Genomic DNA, 6,000 nt, shown 5'->3' with positions numbered 1-6,000 from the left:
GCTCGGTAACGAGGATATTTGGGATAATTTCCCCTGTGGGCTGCAGCTCGTGTCCTCGCTCCCTCTGGTCTGTGTCATAGCAGCCAGGCAGGCCCGCCTCCCCTGGGGCCACTGTGATGGCCGGCATTTGGCCCACCATGCCTGCAGTCTGGAGGGAGCCTTCCACACCTCGCTCAGTGCCCCAGGCTGAGGCTGGCTTGACTTCACACTGCTGTCAACTGCTGTGCCCAGGACTCTTTCTTCGCGTGTGCACCACTCTCTCGCATTTCTCTGTCCCCTGGTGGCTTCCCTGAGCTGGCCCTGCCACACAGCCCCGCCTCCCAACACCTTCTCCTCAGCTGTTTGTTTTATGAGGAAAATTACTAGAAGACCAGTCTGTCAGCAGCTTCCCTGCAAATCCTACTTGCGAAAGGAAGTGGGGGGTGGGGAGAACAGCAGAGGGAAAAGCGATGAGGCTGGGGGCTGTGGTTGCCATAGAAATCTAGAAATGGAACTGACAACTGCAAAGCATTCCACCGAGCAAAGGAGGAGGACGAGAGAGGGCGTGAGGGGCCATAAACACGGTGAGAGGAGCAGCTGATCAATAGGCAGTTACACAAACTGTGTTAGAGGAAGGACGCTGCATAGATGGGGTCCGAGCCTAGGAGTGCAGATCCTGCTAGAGGGCAGGCTGAGATAAGGATGCAATGCAATCCCTGGGCCTAGAACCAGAAAAGCAAGCAGCGCTGAGTCTACAGAAATGCTGCAATGGACACGGAGACCATCCTGACCCCCCTCCACCCTCACCCGGAGCAGTGGAATTGCCAACCTTCTGGTTTGGGCGAGGCAGAAGCCAGTGTTGGCCAGGCGACGTTGTGATTTCTTCTGAAAACCTGATGTGTGGCAGAAGGAAATACAGTGGTGTACTCTGGCTTAATTTAGTTTCTTTTCTCTGAGATTTATTCCTTCATTATAAAAAAAAAAGTCATTTTGGGCTTACTTAACCAATTTCCTTTCACGGCTCTTATTTCTTCTAATTACATCTGTGAGGCAGGGGATTATGCTTGCTGCTCATTGCGGGCTGGGAAAGGGTCGACTGCCCCGTGGTACGTGGAGTATAATGAATCTTCCTGGGCCCTCAGGAACGCTCTGGGGGTTGGAGGCCGCAGAGGGGGGTTGATGGCTCTGGGAGACAGGGGGAGGGGCAGGTGGCCTCTGGGTCATCAGGGTCATTTCCATCAAGGCCAGGGACAGAGGACCCGGGAGTGAGGGTGCCGGCAGCTGGAGGCTAAGCTTCTCAAGCCGGCCTCTCTCTGGAGCAGGTCTGCTGCTCCCTGTGTGTTGAGGGCAGCTAGGTGCTGACCCAAAATGGCCACCTTGTTCTGCCAGATTCTGTCAGATCCCTCACCGAGGAGGTTAAACCTTCATAAATCGGCCCCCTCAGGACTCCTGCCTCTATGGCAGCACCTCTCACATCGTTTTTGTTTTACTCCTGTATCAGACTGTGAGTGCCGTTAGAGTGAAGACCCTGCCTGGCATTTACAGGCATTCAGCAGAGATTGGTGAAAGAATGAATCAATGAATGCACGAAAGAGTAAATACTTTTTACCTCTTAGACTCCCTTCAAGTCATCATGGCCACCACCCTCCCCTGAGCCACCTGCTTGTATGTCTCTACTTTTCCCTGACTCCCTGTTGGTCCCTGAAGAAGTCCCCATCATTTGCCCTAAGCAGCCAACGAGACAGATTCCATGGTGGCCGACTGTTCCCTTTCTCGCTGCTTTAGTCCAGAACCACAGTCATTTTAACACTGACCGTGAGTCACCTGCATTTCGCCACTCGGTTATAGTCTGAGGGACTTGCTTTGTTTCTCTGTTTCTGTAATATGGATGGTAGTAAGCAGAGTTCTAGTACAATAAGTTTTTCCTGAAACCAGCTGCCAAGAACGACTGTAAAAGACCATTGGCAAGGCCCGCCTGGCAAGGCCGACCAGACAGTCCGGGGATCTGGATTCAGTTGGTGAGGCTTTGAGAAATATTTCAGATTCCTGAACTTTGCCCCAGCCTCCCTAACTCCAGCCACTGGCCCTCCAGCCCACCCCAGGCAGGTTGTATCAAGGTTGGCCTGACTCCAGAGCAGGAGCTCTGAGCCACCAGTTAGACCCGGCTCAGCAAATGCAGGCCCGTGACCATATGCAGCCCTCCACCTGTTTTTGTAAATAAAATCTTATTGGAACACAGCCACACGCGTTCATCTAAATATCATCTATGACTGCTTTCAGGCTACAAGGGCAGAGTTGAATAGTTGTGACAGATACCACATGGCCCACAAGTCTAAAATATTTACTCTCTGGCCCTTTACAGAAAAGTTTTACCATCCCCTGGATTAGATCTGCTGTACTGGAGTCTAGGAGAGATGCTAGATTTTCTTGTTCTCTGTCAGCCACAGGACTCGAAACCACAAACAGTTAACTAAATCTCTGCACCATATGACAGTTTGCAAATAAGACCAAAGGAATGATGTTCATTCAAACGAAATCAGCTGTACAGTATGCCCCCTGGGCCAGACAAGTTAATGCTTGGCAAACTGCCCTCTCTGTGAAACATCGCAGCAGGCGCTGAGCCCCATGGTGGGAAAAAACAATAAAAAAATTGTTAATTGTTAAATTGGATGTCAGAGAGAATATCTTTCAAAGTTGCAGTAGGCACTTTGCTTTGGGAATATATCAGATTGTGAGTAAGGCTGGAGGTCACCAATAGGCAAAGGAGCCCTTCCCCCATTGGGCACAGTGGATGCAAGGCTTGGTGCCATCTGCTCTGTTCTGCAGGGTCACCCATCACCAGGTGCCCTGCTCAGCTCTGCATTTTCCTTTAGCAAAAGCACAAATGAAAGCATGCGAGCAGGGCGATGTAAACACAGCTCTAAAGAGTTGTAGTGAAGGTGGCCCAACCTGGAGCCTGGGGTGTGGTAACTTCAAGAAGAGTCAATGTAATCAATGAGTAGTGTTGGTCCTTTGGTTTCCTTGGTTGGAGGCAACTGATAGCAAAGGGGCACGGATTCAATTATTAGTTTGTTTAGTCAACAGATTTACTGTGTGACCACTGTGCCCCAGGCTTGCAGATTCAGCCATGAATAAGACATGCTCCCTGGTTTGGCGAAGCTCCCAGTCTGGCAGGGCAGGAAACAGACACATAAATGGACCATTATAAAACAGAGTGAACACCATGATGGTGAGAAGCACAGGGAGCTGAGGGGCCTGGGAAGAGAAGCAGCTGACCCAGGTGGGAGGGCTCCGGGATGCCTTCAAGCGGAGCTGAGGCTCAGAGGATGGCCAGGAAGCAGCCTGGTGAGAGGAGACAGGCCAGGGCATATTCCAGCTGGAATTCCAGGTCAAGGGGCAGGGTCCTGGCTGTCAGGGCCAGTGAGCATCTGGGAGGCTCCAAAGCCGGGGTTGGGAAATGCTAAGAAAAGTGAGAAGGATTCATCGGTTTCCAAACTTCCAATCAAGTCCCTCCTTTAAGATTTTTTTTGTCATATTCACATACTAACTATACTATTTATTTACTATTTTTCTTAAAAACAAGACATGGTTTTAGTTGAATAAATTTATTTTAAAAGAAAACTTCATAATATATGTGAAATAATGCATGTATTTTATGTGATAGATACAGTTTTCTCCAGTACACATTAAAATAAAGGTATGACTATTATGATTTTGAAGAATTTGGACACGTACGTCCTAAAACCCTCTTGCCCATCGATGGTACACTCGGCGCTCTTTTGGGAACCCAGCAGGTTGATCTCTGAGGATGGCTTTTTGGTCACAAGAAAATCTCTGAAATGTAATCTACACAGAATTCGAAATATATTATGATGTGCATCCGAAAATAAACAAATAAATGGAAAAAAACCAAAACCAAAAACAAAATAAATAAATAAGACATTTAGTCAGTCAACAAATATCAAGTACCCTCACCTATATAGCACTGCCTTAAATGCACAGATTTCCAACTGTATGAAAGTTGTTACTTCTGAAAAAAAAAAAAAGAAAATCTCTGAACAGTTATTAGCAGAATAAAGCTCCTCATATTGATAGGACCAGAAATTGGGCTTTAATCCAAAGAAAAAATGTGGTTTAGCACCAGGAAGGACAGGCCCCTGGCCTGTGAGAATGAGAAAGCAATGTGCCTATGCAATGTACTGAAGAAGTTTCCAGAATCCAACTATTGGTCCAATCTGACAGGCAGCCTGGAATCTGCCCAGGAGCGAGGCAAAGCTCGATTCCAGTCTCTGCAAACATGCAGGGTGAAGGGCAGAAATGATTAAGGTGACAGATACATGCAGCTGTGAAGTTCACAAAAACCCCAAATCCACAGAGGGCAAGGGCTGACCTTTATCAGAAGGCAAGAAGACTTTTTACCACAAACCACATGCACTGATTTGCTTCCTATTTTTAGGTCACGTTCCCAAACCCCTAGAAGTAAATTAAACTCACTGATACTGGCCACATTCATTGAGCTCTCCCTAAGAACAGGAACTAGACTGTGTGGTTTCTATGTGGCCCCTTATTCCACCCTCGCAAAAACCTTGTGGAGTAGATAATGTTACCCTCATATCACAGACACGAAGCCTCAGAGTGTACATAGGTCACCTGTGCTGTGCGACAGGACTGGATGGCCAGTAGGAATTCCCAGAAGATGCCTAGCTCAGGTGGCAGTATGCTTGGTGATTTGGAGAACACACTTCAGGCAAATAGCCTGGGTTCAAATCCTGGCTCTTCAGTGTGACATAGAACAAGCTGCTGGAACTTCTCTGAGCCTTACTAGTTGATTCATTCTCAAAATGGATATAATAATACCTGTTGTATAAGTTCTTGGTGTGCCTGGATCATAGCAGGCACCCCCCACCCCAAAAGTAGCAATTGCTATTACCAATTATAAAATTGAATTTGTGATTATTGTTTTTAAGAGCTTCTCAAGTGGCCATAATTCCAGCCCTACCCCAGGAGCACCTCTTCTAATTAGCTGTTAGAAAGGCTCACTTTGAATTCTAAATGTATAACTCTCGCAGCTCTCCCTCTGACCTGAATCTGATATGGGAGCCCTAATCAGTTTATCTGCCTCTGGAAATCTCACGGCCATGGTCAGAGATCCTCAAGACGTCTGTGATCAAACAGGAGAAGCCCAGTTGGCGTGCCAAATCCCACTGGCCTTGAGAGCCGGGCACTTGTATGCTCTGCCTTCCTGGTCCTGACCTTCCCTAGTGTGTGCTAGGGGGACAGGGCTGGGCTGTCAGTAAGCCCTATTGCTCCAGCAGGGGCTGGGACTCAGAGAGTCAACCCAGAACTACAGTAGTTCAGGAAAAGGTGGGCTAACTGTTCAGATTTGGCACCAGTGGGTTCTGGTCATATAGCTTAGACATGGGACACTTTCTGAGGTCTTCATTTCCTGCCCATGTCCCGTGGGCAGATAGAGCCCTGAGCTCACCTGGAGCTGCCCGCCTGCTCATTCAGCAGACACCACAGCATCTGAACAGGTAAGGCTGCTGTGCACACTCAGGATTGTGTTCTCAGTAGTAAAGATCCTCTAAGAACAGCCTTGCCTCCTCACCCAGTTTCAGCATTTCCTTCCTGTGTGAATGCTGGGGAAGCCAAGGTTGAGGAGCCTGGTGACAGGCCCAAACATGCACTAAGCTTAGTGCGAAAGCCAAGGGTCCTCCTTGACCCATCTGACCTGTCTTCCTGGCCCATCTGCTGATGGGCAGTCTGCCTCCTTCCCTCCCTTGCCTTTGTGACATATAGTCAGAGAACTGCTGGCTGCCTGTCTCTCGCCATGGTTGAATCCTTGGTCCCCAAGCAGGCTTCTACGTTCCCTTTGACCTGTGGTTTTAGTTCACATAGTTTACATGGCTATGCCACCTTTATGACTCCATGGAATACCCAGGACCCTGCAAAGCCCCTAGAGCCCAGGAGCAGTCTCATGCATGTTGGTTGAATGAATGAGCGGAGTTCTGCTTTGCTATT

The sequence above is a fragment of the Equus caballus genome, chromosome 16 (genome assembly GCF_041296265.1).
Source record: "Equus caballus isolate H_3958 breed thoroughbred chromosome 16, TB-T2T, whole genome shotgun sequence".
Lineage (NCBI taxonomy): Eukaryota > Metazoa > Chordata > Mammalia > Perissodactyla > Equidae > Equus > Equus caballus.
The sequence above is the reverse complement of the archived record's forward strand: the minus strand, read 5'-3'. Positions refer to the sequence as shown.